The sequence below is a fragment of the Aedes aegypti genome, chromosome 2 (assembly GCF_002204515.2).
Source record: "Aedes aegypti strain LVP_AGWG chromosome 2, AaegL5.0 Primary Assembly, whole genome shotgun sequence".
Taxonomy (NCBI): Eukaryota; Metazoa; Arthropoda; class Insecta; order Diptera; family Culicidae; genus Aedes; species Aedes aegypti.
The window spans coordinates 312,247,305-312,270,077 of NC_035108.1; the positions used below are offsets into that span (position 1 = coordinate 312,247,305).

General features: G+C 38.5%; 1 long non-coding RNA gene across 1 annotated transcript; it reads left to right on the forward strand.

Moving 5' to 3' along the window:
* The first annotated feature begins 1,066 nt into the window (after positions 1–1,066).
* On the forward strand, positions 1,067–2,313 carry LOC110675754. Its single transcript, XR_002499763.1, has 4 exons — positions 1,067–1,196; positions 1,258–1,379; positions 1,450–1,519; positions 2,140–2,313. It is a non-coding gene; the product is annotated as an uncharacterized LOC110675754 (long non-coding RNA).
* The last annotated feature ends 20,460 nt before the right edge of the window (positions 2,314–22,773 follow it).

Sequence of the window (22,773 nt, forward strand, 5' to 3'; positions counted from 1 at the left end):
CCATCAATGAAACCATTTTTTTTTTTTGGACTAGTGAGTTTAACGGTAGAGTATCGGGGTCATAGGTTTACATCGTTGTTGCCAAACTTCCTCACAATTTAGAGATTAACTCTGTACTGACCGTCAACGCAAATGCTCTGGTCTCCAACGATCAAATGCACAAGGGTGACACTTGGCAACCTCCAAAAGACTCACATTTTATCCATACGATTGTTTAAAAAGCTACACAACAGAACTAATTTACAATACTATTTTCATTACAATATTAACAATTATTTACAGTTTTGAAACAAATGGAGCAAAGTTACGCTACAATACGGTTCAACGAGTACATGAAATGTTTCACCGGTTTGTCGGAGTTACGGTCGTTCTATTATTACCTGTTTCGAATTCGATTCAGACAGTGTCTATAAGTGTGTGTTTCTATTGTGGTGATTTCGAAATGTCAAACTATTGATTGTTGTGGAATGGATGCACTGAGATGGTGATGATCATGAGGTAAGTGCGATGAAATTTTATCTGAGAATCGTTTCTTTGCCGGCCAGTGAAATATCCCCGTAGATTGACGGCCAAAATCAACCCGGAAAATGGATTTTCACTAGAGAAGTATAAAATTCTCAAATCGAAGTCCAGCACATTTAAGTAATTAATTATAACTTTGAAAATTGAGGTTATGTTTATGCTTCTCAAAAAAGTTTGATGATAATTAGATTTTATTTTTATTTTTGCTAGTCTTTGATATAATTTCGTGGGTTCATTTGAATTCAGTTTTGAAAATTTTTCTCCTTAATATTCCTAACAATTTCTATCCTACAATAAATTACATAATAAAATCATAACAATTCAACTAAATTTACAACACATGCACAAAACTAAAATAAAGAAATGGCCATCATGCCAAATAATTACAAAATTTACAAGAGAAAAATCTCATTTTTTTGGTTGAATTAACGAGTTTTTGGTTTAAGAAGTCCTCCTAGACAAAGCTATTAACAGGAAACACTTCACAACCAAAACTCTCACAACACAAATATACACGCAATCAATGCTTTTTCTTTTAGGTACTACGGCCATTCATCTCTAGTGGGCTTCATTCAGCTTTAACACTGCACCTGATTAAACGACTGATTACAATCAGGACAGCTGCCGATAATGAAGGCTAGTAGACGTCCTTCTGTCTCACTACCCACAATGGGGTACTCAGTGAGTAGATCTTCATGAACATGGGCCCAATTAACACAAATTAAAACTTCCTAGAATCTTCTTACAATCACTGCCTCCGCAGCATTGAGAAAAGACGTCGAAGAGGTCAAGCATCCGAAGAGCATCGCGTACGAAGACTGAATGAAATAGTGGCTCTAGAAGAACTATTAACAGAGGTAACTATCCATATCAGTTGTACTACCCATTCGCTACACACTTGCCTATTTACGTCCTTCTCACTTTCAGGAACTCTGTCCGTGCTGAGACGAACTTCCCTGGATTCGAGTTATGTAACACCCACATGATTTCACTTTCGGTGAGTAAACTCAGCAACTCTCATTCCTCCTACAACTACAAGAAACCCACAATCCGGCTTCCTCTCAGACACCTCTAGTGTTCTACCGGAATCCCTGAAAAAGAAGAACTTTTAACTTTTCAGTTCATCTCCAAGTAGTCAGCTATCAGTGTATGTGAGAGACCTAGTGGTCTGTAGCTACTCTTACTGCTTCTTCAGCATACCTGCTCTCATTTTACTCTCAACAGATCTGAAAATCATTTGGCCTTAGTACCCGAATTCAAATTCGCAGTTACTAGGACTGATACCAAAACAAAAAAACACAGCCAAATCATTGAGGCAATATCTTTGACCGGTGAGGAACAACATTGTAGAAAACTCTAGGAATTCTTACCTAAAAGAATTAGATTTTCTAAATGGGATCATTGATAAAAACCTGTCTCCAACACGCAAACAGTCGTTGTGTGTGGAAACCCAACTCTTCTCAAACATCAAACTCTCACTTCTAGTGATGCTCTACTACTATCTACTTATTCTCTTCTTTCTCATGGACTGCAATATGCAATTTGTCGGAATCCTCAATGAGTTTCATTTTATGAAGCATTTCAGTTAACTAATAATTCACTTTTGTTTCATTTCAGGTGTTTCAACTCCACTGTGACGAAAATGCGCATCATATCAATCACCACTTCTGAATGGGTGTTGTCACGCAACGTAATTTGCCAATGAAATTTGAAATTAAAAAGAACTAATTACGAGCTAAAAGTATCACAGTGCAAAATTTGATAACCTAGTAAATTGAAAATGCCTAAAAAATTCGAAAATCTAGAAAATTTGAAAATTCTAATTATACAGATAATCACACATAACTTCATTGTAAATAAAATCTATGATTCTTTTGGCCTTTTCATTCACACGTCCGAAATCACATCACAAACACATAAAATTGCTCCAATAGGAAATTAATATTAAAAAATGACTAGTTTTGAACTCCGACGTTCTTTTTGAACAATCGTTTTATTGATCACAATGTTACTGGACAACAAAACCCCTCCGTTGCAAATGAAATAATTTTGCAAACTGTGAAAGAAGAAAGAGTAAGTCCAAATGTGGTAAGTAAAGTTTGTGAAGGCCTGGAAGTTTTACAGAGACCTCCGTCGAAACCAGTTTAATCAAGTGCGATCTTCCGAACTGACCCTTTTCAAAAAACTGCCGATAAGACGATTTTAAGATGGGCCAAAGTGTAACTGCTGGTCAGCTCAGAGGGGAGCCTTCCTGAGACTCCCTGAAACATGACCTCAGGGTCGCATGCTTACTCATTACAATTTTCGCGAAGCGGGAATGTTCGCACTGTCACACATAAAAACTCACGTCTTATTGGTTTCGACACACAAACTACTTATTATTCCGGACTTTTCCGGCTCATACTTCCTTCATTTTCCCACTTTCTTAATCCTACTCTAACCTGTCCTTTTTCTTCACTACTTCACATCTTTCGGGGCCCTCTTCTTCCACCATCCATCACCCGACCTTCTCCCATGGCTGCGTCTACGCTGATCGTCGGCTTCTCTTCTTCTCCTTCCATTTGGGATGACGATGGCGGCATTTCTGGACCTCGTCCATTCCCCGGGCCTCCGAGTATGGTGACGGACTCGGGTCAACGGCGTCTTCGCCGGAACTGCCCAACGTATGGGGGGTTTGATGGACCGCCAGAAGTTCTGTCCAAACAGCGGGGTCCTACAGAGTGTGGAGTTGGCTTTAAGGGTTGCAACAGGTTTGTGGTTTGCTAATTCCCTGTTGCCCAATTCTGTACCACACACTCGATCACTCTTCATAAAACTTTTTCACCAGCTCTGCACTACGTTGGTTGATGGTTGTTCGATCAGTGATCTATTGTACTGTGCATAGGTCACTGTCCTATCGGTATTGGTCAGTGACCCAAACCATTTTCGTGCCCGTTAACACGACCATATTGATTCCCGTATCGCTACCCGTTGGAGGTACCAACATATCCTGTCCATCCCTCTGGTGGTGGGTATTATAAGCTCCTATGCGTTGATGGTGGGATGATGGCATAGTACGCGTGGACTGTTCTACTATGGCCTGATATCGAACTGACAGAGAAAACTGCATGACATACACGGACACTACCTGCACTGTTTTTTACAAAATCACGACTCAAATTCAAAACAAAATCTCAGAAACACTCCACACTGAACTACGAACACTTACAACTTGCACTTTCTCACTGCTTTTTGTTAGTTTTTTGGTAAACTTATGATTCTCAAGCCATTTCAAAGCTTTAAACTTGAATGGTAAATACCTATTTGTCATATTGTCTAGCCCATTTATTTCACTGTCAATTTTATAGTTAACCTAACAGGAAAAAATTGCCTACATTCTGATTGAAGAAAACTTTGTTTCTATGTAGTTTCGTTCTAAGAAATTTTGTTTATGAACTTATAAATTTGTAAATATATAATTCAAACAGCTCATCCTAGCAATATTTGATCATGTTTTTAGGAACGAAAAAATGAGCGATATTGAAAAATATTGTAGGATTGGATCTTTATTGATCGCTCTTTCCAAATATACTTTGTTTGAAAAAGCTGGAATAGCTAATCGGGTTTTCATTATTTGTTTCATAAAGCAGTGAAAAATGTCCTGGGAAACTGATTCCATTTCAAAAATTTCATATTTTTGAGATAATTTGAGTCCGGTTCGACAACTCATGATGAGTCTTGAGTCATGATTTTAAACGAAAAGGCATGTATGGCAAATCTTTGCATTTTCACAAAAATTGACCATAGATCAGGAACTAAAGAAAAGTACATCCTAAAAGTTACCAGAATTGAAGCTTATAAAGTTTCTTTCTTAAAAAAATTTTATTAAAAAATTTCCGCGAGTTCGGGCATAGATTTCCAGCTTTTCTTTATGAATTTCGCCCAACGGTGGAAAATTTTGTGGAAAACTTTTTCCAGTTCATATTTTTTTGGATTTCTTGAGAAAATTTGCTTAAATTTTCATATAAAAACTTTGTTTCTACAATGTTTCGTCCTTGAGTTATGATTTTTCAAAGAAAAGTCTTATATGGGCACATCTGGACATTTTCACAAAATTGGCCATAACTCAAAAACGAAAAAAAGTGCATTCCAAAAATTTCAGTGATTAAAGCTTATAAAATTACCTTCTCGAAAATATTTTTTTGAAAATTTTCCACGAGTTCGGGCATAGTTTTTCCGGCTTTTCTTTACGAATTTCCCAACGGTGGAAAATTTTGTGGAAAACTTTTTCCAGTTCATATTTTTTTTTTGATTTCTGAGAAAATTTGCTTAAATTTTTACTATAAAAACTTTGTTTCTACGATGCTTCATTCTTGAGTTATGATTTTTCAACAAGTAAAAAGTGTCAAGGGGAAACCAACAAAAAATTCCACCTTGAGTTTTCCGGAAAAATAGGCGACCCTGACATTTATTCTCCAACTTTTTTTTTTATTCCTATATCCATGAGCCATGCCTGTGGGAAAAGTTTCATGAACATTCTGAGACCCTTCGCCCAAACCCGTACGGTAATAAAAAAAAAATCCCCTATAGAAACGTTCTGGAGTAGTGACACATAAAGTTCAACATAAACGTGCGTTAATTGTCGCTTTAAACATACAAAAAAATAATCACTTGTGCAAACAAAGCAAAAGTTTGTGGCCCCTCAAGCATTATTTACGTATCTGTCATCCGTTTGCACTCTCCAAAATGTCGGCAAAATGGAATTGTTACTCGGTCCGGATCAACATCTTCTCTTGTTTGGATCATTGCCAAACGATCTCGGGAAGATTTAACAAAGCAAGATGGCGACAGTGAGATTGTTAGCCTCGACGACCTGTGGAACAAAATGCAAACAATGTTCTCAAACTCCTGCGGACGAATCGAGACGAAAATTGAGAAATATAATGCAGCGTTGGAGAAACGAATGTCTAATATCGAGGAGAAGCTGAATGCTGTGCGTGAGGAATGTTCCGAAAAAAAATCGTAAAGCTTGAGGAGAACGTGGTTGGAGTTCGTGCCGATGTGGATTTCGCTGTGTTGAGGCTGTGCATAGAATGGACAGAGATAGAGAGCTCGTGTTGTCCGGTATTCCTTTCCACAGCCAGGAGAGATCTAATCTAAGATATTTTTTCGTAAAATTGCTCTAACGATCGGCTACCATGAAAATAATCTACTTATTGTCGATTTGCTACGTATGGCTCGTGCTCTGAATGCGTTAGGAACGTCCCCTCTTATTCTCTGTGAGTTCGCTCTGCGTAATAAGAGAAATGAGTTTTACCGATCATATCTCTCGAAACGCTCGCTATGCCTTCGAGATATTGGGCTCGATAGTGGGAATCGTATTTAGGGAGTCGATGCCGTTATGGACCCTTTGCGTATTATGGACCCCCTACAGAAAAAACATAAAATTAACACTCAAAGCAACAACCTTATTCCTATGAAAACCCACCAGGGGAATTTCGATTGCATTGGTGGTCAGCAGTTTCAGTCAAAATATTTGGTTTGGAACGCATAAATACAGGTATTTGAACAGTTTTGTAAATGAAACCACACAAGAGGGTCCATAATACGCAATTTCCAGGTGGGTCCATAATAGGCACGCTGGCAGCGAGCCGGATTACATGGAAATCGGGTGCACGACGTTAGGCATAAATACGTTAGGCATAAAGACGTTAGGCATAAGTACGATAGGCATAAATACGATAGGCATAATGGACGTTTGGCATAATAGATGTTTGGCATAATGGACGTTAGGCATAATGGACGATAGGCATAATTTTCAAAATGAAAATAGAAATCGTTTACTGGAAAAGTGTATTGACTTTTTTGATATTTTTTTTTCCTATCTTCATTAACGAGATTTTTAGCCCTGGGCTAGTTCGGGACCGACGGCTTTACTTCCCTTCCGAAGGAAGTCGTAACTATGACTTTCACGTCATAAGTGACTATCTCGGGTTGGGATTTGATCCCAGGTCCTCTGCCTGAGTGGCGTGAGTTCTAACCATAGAGCAAAGCCATGCTGAAGGTATCTTAGTTCGGTTCCTAGTCGATCCAGGATCTTTTCATTTTCTTCACTTTCATGGGCCATGAAGCATGATCGTGTATCGTGCACAAATGAGAAAGCCAAGAAAAAGAACGACGCTGTACATGATCTGGTTGGCTCATCTTTTGGGGTTTAGTTCGTACACATATAACTGGCAATTGTCATCAGATATTATCCCTTCTTTCAATTGAAGGCTGTTCTTTATAGTTTTGATGTCAACAAAATTATTGGAGTTAGTGCTGCTAATGTATTAATCAGAAATTTCCCTCTTCCTATAAATAAGCTGTTCTTTCGAGACATTAATGTCATTATTGCTTTAAATATTTCCATCATACATTTTCCCTTCTTTGAATCATAGGCTTTTCTTTATACTTATACGGTTAATTAAATGGTTGGAGGAAAAGACTGTTTGGGAAATCACCTCTTTCCAATATATGTTGTTATTGTATTTTTATTTTCCAATAGTTTTTGGAATTGTAGATGTAAATATTTCCATCTGAAATTTTCGTTTCGACTTGCTGTTGATTGATTATGAGTAACACTGGGTAATCAAATAAGTTGTTGGAGCTCTATGCAATAACATTGGGAATATCATTTTTCTCCCAAATGCACGCCATGTTTAATGCTGGATACTGTGCTATGTTGAATTTGAACTTGACTTTCGTAATTAAAATAAATATCAAATCAAATTTTAATTTTCAAACTCGACGGATATCGAGGAAATTGATTGAAAATCATCGAAAATTGTTTGCACAAGTAGCAAAGGAACGGTTCTCACTACATTTAATTGACGAACAGACTCGAAGTAGCAAAGTAACGCCAAGAAGAACCAGAGAATTATTGCTGAAGATAATGTCACCTATCATAACATAAATTCTTGACTTGCCTCTCGATTATTGTCTTCAAGGTACTCATTTGCACTATATGTATTAATATTTATATGGAAGATTTCCCTTCTTTAGAATTAACTCAATTATGTAAGAGAATATAACAAAAAAAAATGTCATATACTCATTAAAATCAACATCTTTAGAAACAAATAACACTTTGATTGCACATCGCAAATTAAATTGATACTTACCAAAAATGGATTGAGCTGGGTTTTTAGAATGATAACAATAAAAATGACAACCAATTTTCCTCCATATCTGCCATTCGGTTAATGGTCACATTTCATAGCACCTAAAAAGTCATGTAATACCAGCCAATCGAATCCAACCCTTTCGTAACGCTTTTTTATGAACATCGCTCTTTTTATGATGGAGCCTGGTCACACCCTTAAGGAAGATACTCACCCCCCCTCAGCGTCAATTGAATTTTGGTTAAATGGGCCCGAAAATTTTTCCGATATATGCGATCTGAGATATCATTCCGGAAAAGCGTCGAGAATGAATTGCAGCTGACTAAGGGGTCCTATTACTAGCATTGAAACCCTATGATGAACGGAAAATCTCAACCAACAACCATAGGACAAATTCCGAGCTGAGGCAATCAAGCTGAGAAAGTTGGATTACGTAAAGAATGCTGGCACTCGGAATGGTATTCGTCCACGTCAACATAAAGGAACGGATAAGCCGTCTGCAATCCTATTCACTGTCAACAGATCGTTCAACCACAAACACCCCTATCAAAAAGCTATTCATTTCCTTCGCAAGCAATCCACGTTTGCCTTTCCTTTACATTTTTGAAATCCATCCACTCCTGGAATGTTAAAACTATACTGCATACTAACGACAAACCCTAGGGCCTATAATCACAACAAATCCTAATTCTTTGCATATCCAGAGGAGTCATCGGATTTTCATGCATTCTTTCCCCTCCTAAGTTTGTTGCTTGCTGCCGGACCATTGATGTTATGTTGCTGTTGACGGTACCGATGTACATTTCTCCCTCTGTATGGCTGGTGCTGTGTTGAACGTTGCTGCTGCTGTTTGGCTGGTGCTGATTACTGTGTAATACTGATGTTGTTGAATGGTGGTGCTGCTGTATGCTTTGATGCAAGCATCGATGAAGAATTATTATATTGGTTTTATGAACTCGAACTCAGATCATTTGCAATGTGATAAATTGATTATTATGTATCAACGTGCTTATAATTATCTCTTCTTTGTGCTTTTTCAAATGGATTTGCTGCAACGAAGTTGCGAAAATAAGCAGTCGTTTGAGTATGCGGTCTATAGTTAGTTTAAGATGTTGTTCTCTTTAGCTGTAAATAACTTGTTTGCTGTCTGCTTTGTGGATTGGTTTTTCTTGAAGCGGTTCAATCACGTTTGTTGATTAGGGATAGATAGTGCTTCTGATCAGGGTGTAATTGCTAAAGTGTGTAAACGCGGTTTGCTGAAAGATAATATTTAGCCCATCAATTTAGTAAATTTGAAGAGTTGAAAAGATTGGTGACAGAGGTAAGATAGACATCGCCTGTTTCACAGAAACTTGGATGGATAGTTCAATAACTGACTCGATGATTTCAAGGCTTTGATGTAGTCAGAAATGACCCGCAAGAGGCATGGAGGAGGAATATGTATTACATAAGAAAAGGTCTAGCTTATCGATTAGTCAAGAAATCTTTTATTTTCTGTTAATTGATGCTCTATCAAAACTGAATTCCTAATTTTAGAGTTTCAAATTGACAACGATCGCATTGTTTTAGCTGTTTATTACAATCCTCCTGATACTGATTGCTCTGAATTGCTAAGAAATCATTTGAAGAGTTTTCTGTTCGATATTTATTACTTTCTTTATCGGTGATTTCAATACTGATCCCGGTTAAACAAAATAGAAAATCTTTGTGTTTCAATGATGTCGAAAACAGTAAGTCTTTTTCAAGGATTAATTCAAACGTTTTTCTTCACAATTCGGGCTGCTCGCTTTTAGATTTAATTTTTGACAGATACTCCTAATGTCGTGTTAAGATTTAGTCAAATATCAATGCCCGGGAATATCCAAAACATGATCTGTTATTTGCTTCTCTAAACTATTCTAATAAAAAAGAAAACCTAGGTTACTGGTACCGAGACTATTTCAATTATAATCATGATTCTCTTTACGATGATTTTTTAGATTCAACTGGAATAGATATGTTTGCGTTTGATAATCCGGATATACTGACAAGCATTCTGAATAATCAGTTAACAGTTCTTCATTGATACTTTTTTTTCCTTTACGTTTTCATAAGTTTCGCAAGAAGCCTTGGTTCAATAATGATATCGAAACAGCTATGATTAACAGAGATCTTGCTTATCGCAACTGGAAACGCTGTAAGACTTTTGAAAATAAAATGCAATATAAAAGATTGAGAAACTTAGTCAGTTCTATGATATCAAAAGCAAAACTAGTGCATGATCGCCAAAAGTTAAATTTGAATCTGCCTTCAAAGCAGCTGTGGAACAATGTGAAAAGCCTAACTAAAGAATCCTTTCCGGTAGTGAGCCAACATTCTGCGAACGACATAAATGAATATTTCGCTTCAAATTTTACAGCAGATGATAATGAAATTATTCGTTTTTCATCAAATGACAATGGCTTCTGTTTTAGACAGATAGACGTTTATGAAATCATTAATGCGGTTTTCAGGGTCAAGTCCAATACTGTTGGGTTTGATGGCGTTCCTATCAATTTTTTGAAGATTGTTTGTTCTTTTGCGTTACCAGTTTTTGAACACCTATTCAACTCAATCATAGTTTCGAATAAATTCCCATCTCAATGCAAATCCGCAAAGGTTATTCCAATCAATAAGAAACCTAACGTTCTCTCAATTTCTAACCTAAGACCGATAAGCCAATGTCTACAGTCTCAAAAAGTTTTCGAAAAGCTTATCAAAATTCAAATTTTAGAGTATGTAAACCGTATGAACTATATAAATATCAATCTGGGTTCAGAAACAATCATAGAACTGAAACTGCATTAATTAAGGTGCATGATGACATTGCAAAATCAATTGACAAAAATGGTGTCACTATTCTTTTGTTGATTGATTTTGCAAAGAGATAGCATAGAGATCAAGCAGTGATTTGCGATGGTAAATTGTCTGATTTTAAACCAACGATTCCGGTGTTCATCAGAGTTCGATCCTTGGTCCACTTCTTTTTTCACTTTTTATCAATGATCTACCAACTGTGTTAGATTTCTGTTCAGTTCATATGTTTGCAGATGACGTACAAATTTATATTTGTACTGACACCGATCTGTCTTTTGCAGAATCTTTGATGAATTATGATCTTCACAAGGTTATGAAATGGTCCAAAGATAACCTACTTCCAATCAACCCAGATAAAACTAAAGCGATGTTGATATCTAAACAAAAAACTCCTCCTCAGCCACCACAAATTCTATTTGGTGGCTTGGAAGTCCAATTTGTTGATCGTGTTAATAATTTGGGTGTTATATTCAACAAAAATTTGGAATGGGACTCTCACGTTAATATGCAGTGCTCTAAAATTTACGGATCATTGAAAAGATTAAACTTAACAACTAGACACTGTGATACAGGCACCAAATTAAAATTATTTAAATCTCTGATTTTACCTCTTTATTTTTATTTTTTGACGTAGAAGTACGTCTTTCTTCTCTATACAGGAGTGAAATTGGAAACCAAGAGCATTACGTTGGCATGAAATATTTTAAACGTTTATAACTTTTCGCTGGCTTAACGAAACTTCTTGATTCGCACCTCAATCGAAAGATAAGACATCAAAGCTTCATGTCGTTTACTTACTGAATCCCACATACCTGTCCAAATAGTTTAATAACTGTTTTAAAAGAGAACGTTGATTTCAAGCAAATCTATAAATAGGGGTGTCTAGAGAAAATTTGACGTCATTTGCTTTTCACTCTCCGATTGGCTCGCATCTCAGCAGGCGACAGATCGGCTTGCTCTGACCGGCTTCTCAGCTTCTCAGGCACAGACATCGATAGCGAAGGACGCCCCCGTTTGTCTTGCTTCGCTCAAATCAAACTGTCGAGCGAGCGAGAGAAGATGCCGTCCGAAGCTAAAGCCATCACCGCTGCCGCCGCCTAGAAGAAGAAGAGGAAGCAGTCCACAGGTGAATTTGCGGTCGAACTGTGAACACGGTCGGGCGAGTCATTCTCGCTTTGTGGTTCACCGCTTGTTTGCGTTCACCCAGCCATCGTCATCGCCGCCGCAAATTTCATCGGCCGAGGAGCTGTTGACCCGCGCTTCAAAATTTCGACTCGTGATGAAATCATCATTGATGGTCAAGAAGCACCATTAGGAGCAAATACCAGAAGCCCCCTGAGTTTTGCTGGTCCGAGCAGTGTTATTTATCCGTAACAACATCGAAGCTAACAAAGCCATCGGTTCTTTTCAGAGCCATCACATTTGTGGAAAAGAGTTAAAAGAGAAATATTTCCATCTTTATTTATAACTTCTAATATTCCTAAATCAATTCCACGGCTTCATACAGAATTTCATTTGTACTTGATTGTACTCGCGGACGCTGCTGCTGTGCCGTCGGGGTGAGTGCTCAACATTTTACAACGATTGTAAAATAGAGTGGCTTTTCCAACAGCGCCTTTTATGTTCCATATTTTATGGGAACACTTTGATTAGCAAAATTATCACATGTAACAAAATTGCGACATATTAAGAATGCTTTTGAAAAGACATTCTCATTGAAAAATTGTAATAATTTGGCACCCATGGATCAGAAATTTACCGTCATAATAAAGAAAACTATTAATTATCAATAGCTCGTATTGAATATTTAGGGAATGCCAATCATTCCAACAATTCATGTTCGACCAATTTCTCACGTATTAGTATTCTCCGCAATTTTCAAGTAATTCCAAGCCCAACACATTATTGGCACATACCCATTTCCCAGATTGGTCGATCAGAGAGCGAAGAGCACAAAAGGGAGGAGCATCATCTGCTTTTCCAAGGTTATAAAACATGCTGCCTTCGTCGGATTCAGTTTCATTCCATTTCCGCTTTCGAGCTGGTAAGAGCTCCTCCGAACTTGCTTAGCGAAAAGTACCTCGCTGCTAGAAGCCAGCTGAGCTGTTAATCCAGAATCTGGTTTGTGAAATCGCTCAAGATTTCAAGATTGAGCTACGTTTCCAGATTTCAACTAAATCCCTGTGATCCGCTACCCTTTTGCTGTTGTGCACACATGAAATATTCAGCTGGTTTGTCGAATAAACAGAGAACTTATTCACATCTTCTTCTTCTTCTTGGCATTAACGCAAAAACAAAAACTGTCTTCAGCAAACTTATTCATCTCGTCAAAATCTGAACCTTTGCTGAAGATACCATGAAGCTATTCCTTCAATATGTTTAGTTATGTCAATTATAAAAAATCGTCAAAAAATTCACTTTAGATTGGAAAAATCACTCAAAAATATATGTTAAAATTTAAGTTATGTCTGATATTCTGTGAAAATTTCATTCAAATCGCTCCATAAATTTTTGCGATATAGTTTATCAAAGTTGGTCATTTTGCATGAAAAATCAAAAGAGTTGCAGTTTTTTTTTTCTCAGCGGAGAATTACACCATCAACGAAAATAGCGCGAAAGCAATAACCAATCGCGTGCGAGTAGCGAACGGAGTGACGAAACAACCAAGCGAGAGCCCCACCACTCGCCATCGGTGAACGGAGCTCGAGCAAATAAAACCACTGGTTGTTCTGCTCCCAGCTCATTCACAAATCGAACGGCATAACGAACGGATCAAGCAGCGGAGCAGCAAAGAAGAGCGCGTGAAAGCCACAGCAGTGTGCGAGTAGCGAACGGAACCAGAGAGCAACGAAGCGAAAGCAACAACTGAAAATCATTCAGTGGACGGATTAGTAGTCAGCGCCTACCGGCGACCTGTTGGAAAGTAACACCAGCGAAATATACACCATCTGCCTCTCCTTACCATGCATATTATTGTACTTGATGAAGTCAATGAAATGGTTTGGTTTGGCGATGGAGCAAAGAGTTATTTAGGATGATTTTACTTAACAAAGAGTTGTTGATAAATATTCCAATCAATAAGAGTTGTTTTGAAAAAGTTCACTTTTAGTTAACCATCTAAGATTGACTTGGTCTTAACCGACTCTAGTCATCTTTGTAGCCAATTAGTTACTCATGCTGATTTTGATTCTGATCATGTCCATGTTACATTTCACTGGAATATATATAAAACGTATGTTGACTCTAATCTTGATGTTAACATTTCTTTAGAAACTAAACTTGATATTGACAATGCTCTTGAAACTTTAACAAATTCCATTGTTGAAGCCAGGAGCATTGCAATTCCAAAATGTGAAGTAAAATTCGAATCCGTGATTATAGACGATGATCTTAAACTCTTGATCCGTCTTAAAAACGTGAGGAGAAGGCAATTTCAACGCACTCGCGATCCTGCTATGCAAATTGTATGGCAGGATTTGCAGAAAGAAATCAAAAAGCGTTTTGCTCAATTAAGAAACAAAAATTTTGAAAATAAAATTTCTCAATTGGACCCTGGCTCTAAGCCCTTTTGGAAATTATCTAAAATCTTGAAAAAACCTCAGAAGCCTATACCGGCATTGAAAGAGGAAAACAAATTATTACTAACTAATTGCGAAAAAGCTCAAAAACTTGCTATGCAGTTTGAAAGTGCGCACAATTTTAATTTAGGACTTACTAGTCCAATTGAAAATCAAGTTACTCAGGAGTTCGAAAATATTCTCAATCAAGAGAACGTTTTCGAAAATACCTGGGAGACTGATTTGGAAGAAGTGAGAACTATTATTAAAAAATTCAAAAATATAAAAACTCCTGGCGATGATGGAATTTTCTACATCCTCATCAAGAAACTTCCAGAAAGTAGCTTATCATTTCTAGTTGATATATTTAACAAATGTTTTCAATTATCATATTTTCCTGACAAATGGAAAAATGCTAAGGTTGTTCCAATTTTAAAACCAGACAAAAATCCTGCAGAAGCTTCTAGCTATCGTCCAATCAGTTTGCTTTCCTCCATCAGCAAACTTTTTGAAAAGGTTATTTTGAACAGAATGATGGCCCACATCAACGAAAATTCAATTTTTGCCAATGAACAGTTCGGATTCCGCCATGGACATTCGACCACTCATCAGCTTTTACGTGTAACAAATTTGATCCGTTCCAACAAATCTGAAGGCTATTCTACTGGTCTTGCTCTTCTAGACATAAAAAAAGCATTCGACAGTGTTTGGCATGAAGGTTTGATTGTAAAATTGAAAAACTTTAATTTTCCAACATACATTGTTAGAATAATTCAAAGTTATCTGTCAAATCGTACACTTCAGGTTAATTATCAGAACTCCAGATCTGAAAGACTTCCTGTAAGAGCTGGTGTTCCTCAAGGCAGCATTTTGGGACCAATATTATACAATATTTTCACATCTGACTTACCTGAGTTACCTCAGGGATGTCAAAAATCTTTGTTTGCGGATGACACAGGCCTCTCCGCCAAAGGTCGAAGCCTGCGTGTCATCTGTAGTCGATTGCAAAAAAGTTTGGATATTTTTTCTTCATACTTGCAAAAATGGAAGATTTCTCCTAATGCTTCCAAAACTCAACTAATAATATTCCCACATAAACCAAAAGCTCTTTATTTGAAACCTTCAAGTAGACATATACTGTCGCAAGGAAAGGCGATGTTCATTTGCAATGACTGCCGATCTGAACTGAACGGTCGGAGTATAAAACGCTACCTACAGGACCAATTGGACTCTCAAAACTCAACTCATGCTGATGGTGATGCTTCGGATAATCTGACATCCCAAGTTCAGTTGCTCGCTGATGCCGTTGGTAAATTGAGTAAGAAGGTTGACGTGCTGTCGATGGGTCAAATGAGTGGAAGCAAAACAAACCTGTTGCTTACACCTACTTTTCGAAAATGGCCTAAATTGGGTGTGAAACGTCCTCGCATGGAAACCGAGCAATATGAATCCACTGCTTTGAATTCCGATCGTGGCACTAGGAACATTGATCTTGGCGATCTGTCAATCGACACTATTATGCCCGTACCAACTCCACCTAAGTTCTGGTTATACCTGTCTGGTTTCCAACCACTGATCTCGACCGATGATGTACAGAAGATTGTGACACGCTGTATGGATCTTTCTTCGCCGTGTGATGTCGTACGTTTAGTGCCGAAAGGAAAAATTGTTCAAACATGTCGTTTGTTTCCTTCAAAATTGGCTTTGATCCGTCGGTGAAAGAGCAAGCACTGCAGGCGTCAACTTGGTTGAATGGACTGACATTTCGGGAGTTCGTGGAACAACCAAAAAACTACAGGCGTACGGTGGCCAATCCCATGGACATCAATCAGACACCTGTTTAACGTGTTGCATTTCGAACTATGAAGACCGTGGAATCGCCATTCTCCCTTATCCGTCATCGCAAATCAAGCTACCACTGGGACGCATCGATGTTGGTCTTTTGGAAGCCCTGGAACCCCCCACCACAGTCGAGCCATTCCAGCCACCGTTCAGCAGTCGTCCCGGTCCTGTGTGTGGGAGCGGTGTAAAGGGCTTCCAAATCGATATTGCAGGCAAGTACGATTTTTTCAATGATCTCGATGACTTCTGATCCGTTCATCGATTCCAGCCTATCTGCATCAGCTTCATCTCGTTCAACAATTCAAACTTCACCACTGGGACGCAACGATGTTAGCTCTATGGAAGTTCCGAAGCCCCCCACCGCAGTCGAGTTTTTCCTGCCAGCGTTCAGCAGTCGTCCCGGCCCTGCGTGTGGGCGTGGTGTAAGGGACTTCCAACCCGATCTCGAAGGCAAGTTCAATACCGTCATGCAATCAACGATTCTTGATTCGTCCATTGCTTCTAGCCAATTTCCGACTGAACCAGTCCGGTTCTGTAGTGACGATGTTGACCACGATATGACTACTGAACCGATGCTTCAAATCTGCAACGACGACGAACAAGGCACTGGGGTCTCGATTTATTATCAAAACGTCAGAGGACTACGGACAAAAATCACGGACTTCTACACTTCTGTTACTGCTTCGCTCTACGATGTGGTCGTTTTGACTGAAACCTGGTTGGATGAAGTAATTCCATCATGCATGCTGTTTGGTAATGATTACGTGGTTTATCGTGGTGATCGTACACCGCTAACAAGCACCAAGAAACGTTCCGGCGGTACTCTTATCGCAGTGAAGCGCACAATCCCGTCCAATTTGATCCCAATTAACGACGAGGGACTTGAGCATGTGTGGGTGTCCCTGAGAATGAAGAGAAGTAGTCTTGCTATTGGAGCAGCATATATTCCTCCGGATAAAGCGTCGGATGTGCAATTGACGAATCGCCATATTACAAGCATGGAATCTGTTATCCCTAAACATGATGCAGTTGCTGTATTTGGTGATTACAATCAACCAGGTCTTCGATGGATAAGAAACGTAAATCACACATGTTCAGTGGACGTCACTTCATCTTCTCTGACGCAGTCCAATGCGGCATTGCTAGACGGAATGAGCTCAAACAATATGTGGCAATTGAACTACATAAAAAACTGCTACGGAAACACGTTGGATTTGTTATTCGTTAGTGAAGAATTGTTGAACGGTTTGACTATTGAGGAAGTCGACGATCCTCTGGTTCCAATTGACATTTGCCACAAGCCTTTTTCTTGTACCATCGAAAACTGCGAACCCTCGCAAAATACCTTCGAGGACGAGTTTGACATCAATTCGTTGAATTTCCGAAAAAACCGACTTCATTGGGTTGAGCCAACACTTGACGCTAGTGGACTGGGCGGTTGTCATAGAATGTCCGACTATAAATGAAGCTGTTGAAAGATTCACGACTATCCTTCAGAACGCTTTTGCTATTTTCGTTCCACGTCGACGTTCTCCGAAAAAGCCAGCTTGGTCGAACACTGAGCTGCGTCGTTGGAAAAGGCGTTGCAGCACAGCAAAAAGATTGTATCGCAAAAATCGCACTGCAGCAAACAAGTTGGCATTTCAGTTGGCGAGTCGCCAATACCGCAGTTTGAATTGCAGATTGTACAAAGAACACACTGCCTCCACAGAACAGAATTTAAAACACAATCCGAAATGTTTTTGGAACTTCGTAAAATCCAAACGCAAAGAAACTGGTTTGCCGTCTTCAATGTATCTGGATCAAAAACGTGCCAATACTTCGTTGGACAAATGCGAATTGTTCGCTTCTTTTTTTAGTTCCATGTTTGATTCGAACTCTGGAAGCACTGATGCTGCCATGGAATTGACTCCTGCTGGATGTGTAGAAGTAGCTACATTCGAAGTCTCAATTGAAGCAATGCAGAAAGCGACGAAGAAGTTGAAATCATCATATCTTCCTGGACCTGACGGAATTGCCTCGTGTATCCTGAAAAAATGCAGTCAAGAATTACTGGAGCCTCTAGTTCATCTTTTCAATCTTTCACTGAGAGTCTGTACCTTCCCTACACGCTGGAAAGCATCGTTTATGTTTCCGGTGCATAAAAAGGACAGTAAAAATGATGTACGGTGTTATCGTGGTATTACGTCGCTTTGCGCGTGCTCAAAGTTATTTGAGATTATTGTGTCGGATTACATGTATTGCCAGACGAAACATTATATCTCTACGTGCCAGCATGGATTTTATCCAGGAAGAAGTGTATCAACAAATTTGAGTGAATTTGTCTCGTTTTGTCTACGGAATATCGAACAAGGCCGGCAGGTAGATGCAATTTACACGGATCTGAAAGCAGCGTTTGACAAGGTTGATCACAACATATTGCTTGCAAAGTTGGGCAAGCTTGGATGTTCGCCTAGTTTTGTTGAATGGCTTCGTTCGTACCTCTGCGATAGGAAGCTGGCTGTAAAAATAGGATCTTCTATTTCACGATGGTTTGTGAGCAGTTCTGGTGTTCCTCAAGGAAGCAACTTGGGCCCGCTTTTGTTCTTGCTGTTTATGAACGACGCTATTATACATATTGGAGACGGCTTCTGCCTGGTATATGCAGATGATTTGAAGCTTTACGTTCTGATAAATGGTAAAGAAGACTGTCATAAGCTCCAAACTCTCCTTAACAAGTTCGTATCGTGGTGTCGTGTCAACAGGATGCAGCTTAGTATTTCCAAGTGCTTCGTTGTTAGCTTCCATCGAAAAATGAGTCATGTGTCGTTTGACTACACTATCGACGGAGAGTTGTTAAACAGAACTCAAATTATTCGAGACCTTGGCGTGTGTCTGGATTCCACTCTTTCATTCAGGAATCACCATGAAGAGATCATCGACAAAGCACGTCGCCAATTAGGGTTTATGTGCAAATTGAGCAAAGAGTTTAGAGACCCGTACACGCTCAAATCGTTGTACGTTAGTCTTGTTCGACCAATCCTTGAAACCGCTTCAATTGTTTGGGATCCCTACCACAGCACTGTAGCTTCCCGTATAGAATCCATTCAAAAACGGTTCATCAGATTTGCACTACGAAACTTGCCATGGAGTGATCCACTAAATCTACCACCGTACGAGGGTCGCTGTCTTCTGATAGGAATTGAAACATTGGAGCAAAGAAGAAAACGGGCTAAAGCTCTGTTTGTAGCTAAACTAATAGCTGCGGAGATTGATGCGCCGAACTTGCTTCAAATGATTAGCTTCAATACTCCAAACTACGCCATTCGCCGTCCCGAGTTTCTTCGATTGCCATTCAGACGACGAGACTACGCTTCCCAAGAACCAGTGCGATCAATGATGGAGTGTTTTAACGAAGTTGTTCATCTGTTCGATTTTAATATTACGACCAAGAAATTCAAGACAAGGCTTTTGCGATATGTTTATAACTAGTTCTAAGATTTTATTCATTAAGACTCAAAAGTCGGATGAAATATACAAATAATAATAATAATAATAATAATGTTGTCACGATGAGAGGGATTCCAATAAATTGGTCAGATGAAGTTAAGTATCTAGGGCTCATGCTTGATAAGAATTTAACTTACAAAAATCACATTGAGGGCATTCAAGCCAAATGTAATAAATATGTAAAATGTGTTTATCCCCTTATTAATAGAAAATCAAAACTTTGTCTTAAGAACAAGCTTTTGATATTCAAACAAATTTTCAGGCCAGCCATGTTGTATGCTGTACCAATATGGACTAGCTGTTGTAATACCAGGAAGAAAGCTCTGCAGAGAATTCAAAATAAAATTTTGAAAATGATTCTGAGGCTTCCTCCCTGGTATAGTACCAATGAGTTACATAGAATATCCAATGTTGAAACATTGGAACAAATGCCAAATAAAATAATAAGTAATTTCAGGCAAAAATCGTTACAATCTTCTATTGCCACGATTAATGCGTTATATGTTTAGGTTAAGTTAGGTTAAGTATATTTAAAGCGTTTTTTTTCTCTTATAAGCAGGTGAAATCAACTCACCTGTAAAAAATCAGAACTGCTACGGCAAATGAAATGTTATATGTTGTTAACAAAATGTTAATAAAATCTTAAATTTGTTTTACCAAATTAGGATGATAGTGTTGTCTAATAACACAGAACACCTAGATATAAGAAATGAATGTAATGTTTGGAATGATACTAATAAAGAAATTAAAAAAAAAAATAAAATAAAAAAAAAAGTTCACTTTTAGCAGAATTTTCCTCGGAAAATTTCTGCTTTACCAAAGAGTTGTTGATGAAATTCCTACAGCAAAGGGTCGAGTTTCTCCCCACGAATATTTCCAGCCAGGACCAGTCATGGAGGACAATCCATCCCGAACATCACGGCCCCCGCTCCAAAATTCTCGAGTACGGAAATTGGAAAATGTATTAAAATTGCGACAGATTTTAAATACTGTGCAATAAACTGTTTCTTGACCAATTGTAATGAGCAACTATTGATCTGAAAGGGATGTGAGCATTATGCTGTTATTGCATCCCGACGGCACTGCAGCAGCGTTTAGGGACGAATAACCTTCGGGTTAAAGTCCCTCTCAAACCACAACAACAACAGCGTTCTCGGAACATCCTCAAATTGTCGTATTGTCGATTATTTGTGATAAATCAGATATTGTATGATGCTACGAGATGAATTAAGAGATTATAGCAAGTATGTGGTAAGCACATTAAGAATTATTACTAGCTATACTGTGTTTATTACGAGAAGTTCTTACTAGCTCGAAAGTGTAAATGAAATGAACCGAATCCTGTTGTTGTTACGGAGGGATTTTAATCCGAAGGTCATTCGTCCCTTAAATGAACCGAATCTGTCGAAGATAGAATGTTTTACATAATTTGAATTGCAGACGATGCTCCTCCCTTTCGTATTCTTCGCCTTCTTCTGATTGGCCAATCTAGGATAAGGTACATGAAGTTGATGTCTTGCTTAGGGATTTACATATCTTGGAAAATTCACATGCGCGTTCGTAAGAACAGTAAAAATATCAACATTATTTTAATAGCTTACAATAAATTAAAATCACGCATGTTTTGCTTTTGTGCAAATTTTAAATATTTCTGATCAATGTTCAATGTGTTCTGATTTATATACTATGACATTTGCAATAGACTAACATGTAGAAAAATTTCAGATCAATAGTTGCTCATTACAATTGGTCAGGAAACAGTTTATTGAACAGTATTAAAATCTGTCGCAATTTTAATACATTTTCCAATTTCCATATTCGAGAATTTAGGAAGTGTTCCCCCATTATATGATAAATCAACGATGCTGTTAGAAATACCATACAAGCTGAGTAGTATGATGTTACTACGGTCCGATGGCGCTGCAGTGGTAAATTCTCAAATTCATGTAATTATGTGGGGTAAATTATGTGAACCAAATTGTAGTATACCGCGATATTTAGATCATTATAGATTTACAAGCAATAGTTTTCTTTATTTTGAAGGTAAATTTCTGATCCATGGGTGCCAACATTATTACAATTGTTCAATGAGAATGTCTTTTCAAAAGCATTCTTAATATGTCGCAATTTTGTTACATGTGATAATTTTGCTAATCAATGTGTTCCCATAAAATATGGAACATCAAAGACGCTGTTGGAAATGCCACTCTATTTTACAATTGTTGTGGAATGTTGAGCACTCACCCCGACGGCACTGCAGCAGCGTCCGCGATTACAGTCTCAAAATGTTCAGTCATAAATTATTCATGACAAATGAAATTTTGTATGAAGCTGTGAAATTGATTTAGGATTATAAGAAGTCATATATAAAGTCGGAAATATTTCTCTTTTAACTCTTTTCCACTAATTTGATGGCCCTGAAAAGGGCCGATGGCTTTGTTAGCTTTGATGCTCTTACAGATAAATAACACTGCTGGATGTTATCAGTTGATTGCCATGGTCAAACGGGGAATCCTCAACTCAAATGTATAAATTTGAGTAAGTTATTTGCTTATACGACGAACCGAAAGTTTCGTGGCGTGGATGGCGCACAACAGTAACACCGGGCTTAAGTCGAAATCTGATGATGGCGGCGATGACGATGGCTGGGTGAACGCAAACAAGCGGTGAACCACAAAGCGAGAATGACCCGCCCGACCGTGTTCACAGTTCGACCGCAAATTCACCTGTGGACTGCTTCCTCTTCTTCTTCTTCTTGGCGGCGGCAGCGGTGATGACTTTGGCTTCGGGCGGCATCTTCTCTCGCTCGCTCGACAGTTTGATTTGAGCCAAGCAAGACAAACGGGGAGGTCCTTCGCTATCGATGTCTGTGCCTGAGAAGCACGCCCGGTCAGAGCAAGACGATCTGTTGCCTGCTGAGATGCGATCCAAGCGGAGAATGGAAAGCAAATGACGTCAAATTTGCTCTAGCACCCCTATTTATAAATTTGCTTGAAATCAACGTTCTCTTTTAAAACAGTTAATAATCTATTTGGACAGGTATGTGTTGTTCAGTAAGTAAACGACATGACCCTTCGATGTCTTGTCTTTCAATTGAGATGCCATTCAAGGAATTTCGTTAAACCAGCAAACAGTTATAAGAGTTCAAAATATTTAATGCCAACGTAAGGCTCTTGGTTTTGAAATTCCAATTTCACTCCTGTATAGAGAATTTTTATTTTACTTTCAAACTGTGCGGCATTATCAAATGCAAACGTATTCAGTTCCCGATGGTTAGTGCCTGTGGTTTTACACAAGGAAGCAACGACCAAACAAACAAATTCAATCATCTGGCATTATTCCTGGAACACCAAACACTGGTTCTCGGAACCACAGAACGACAAATG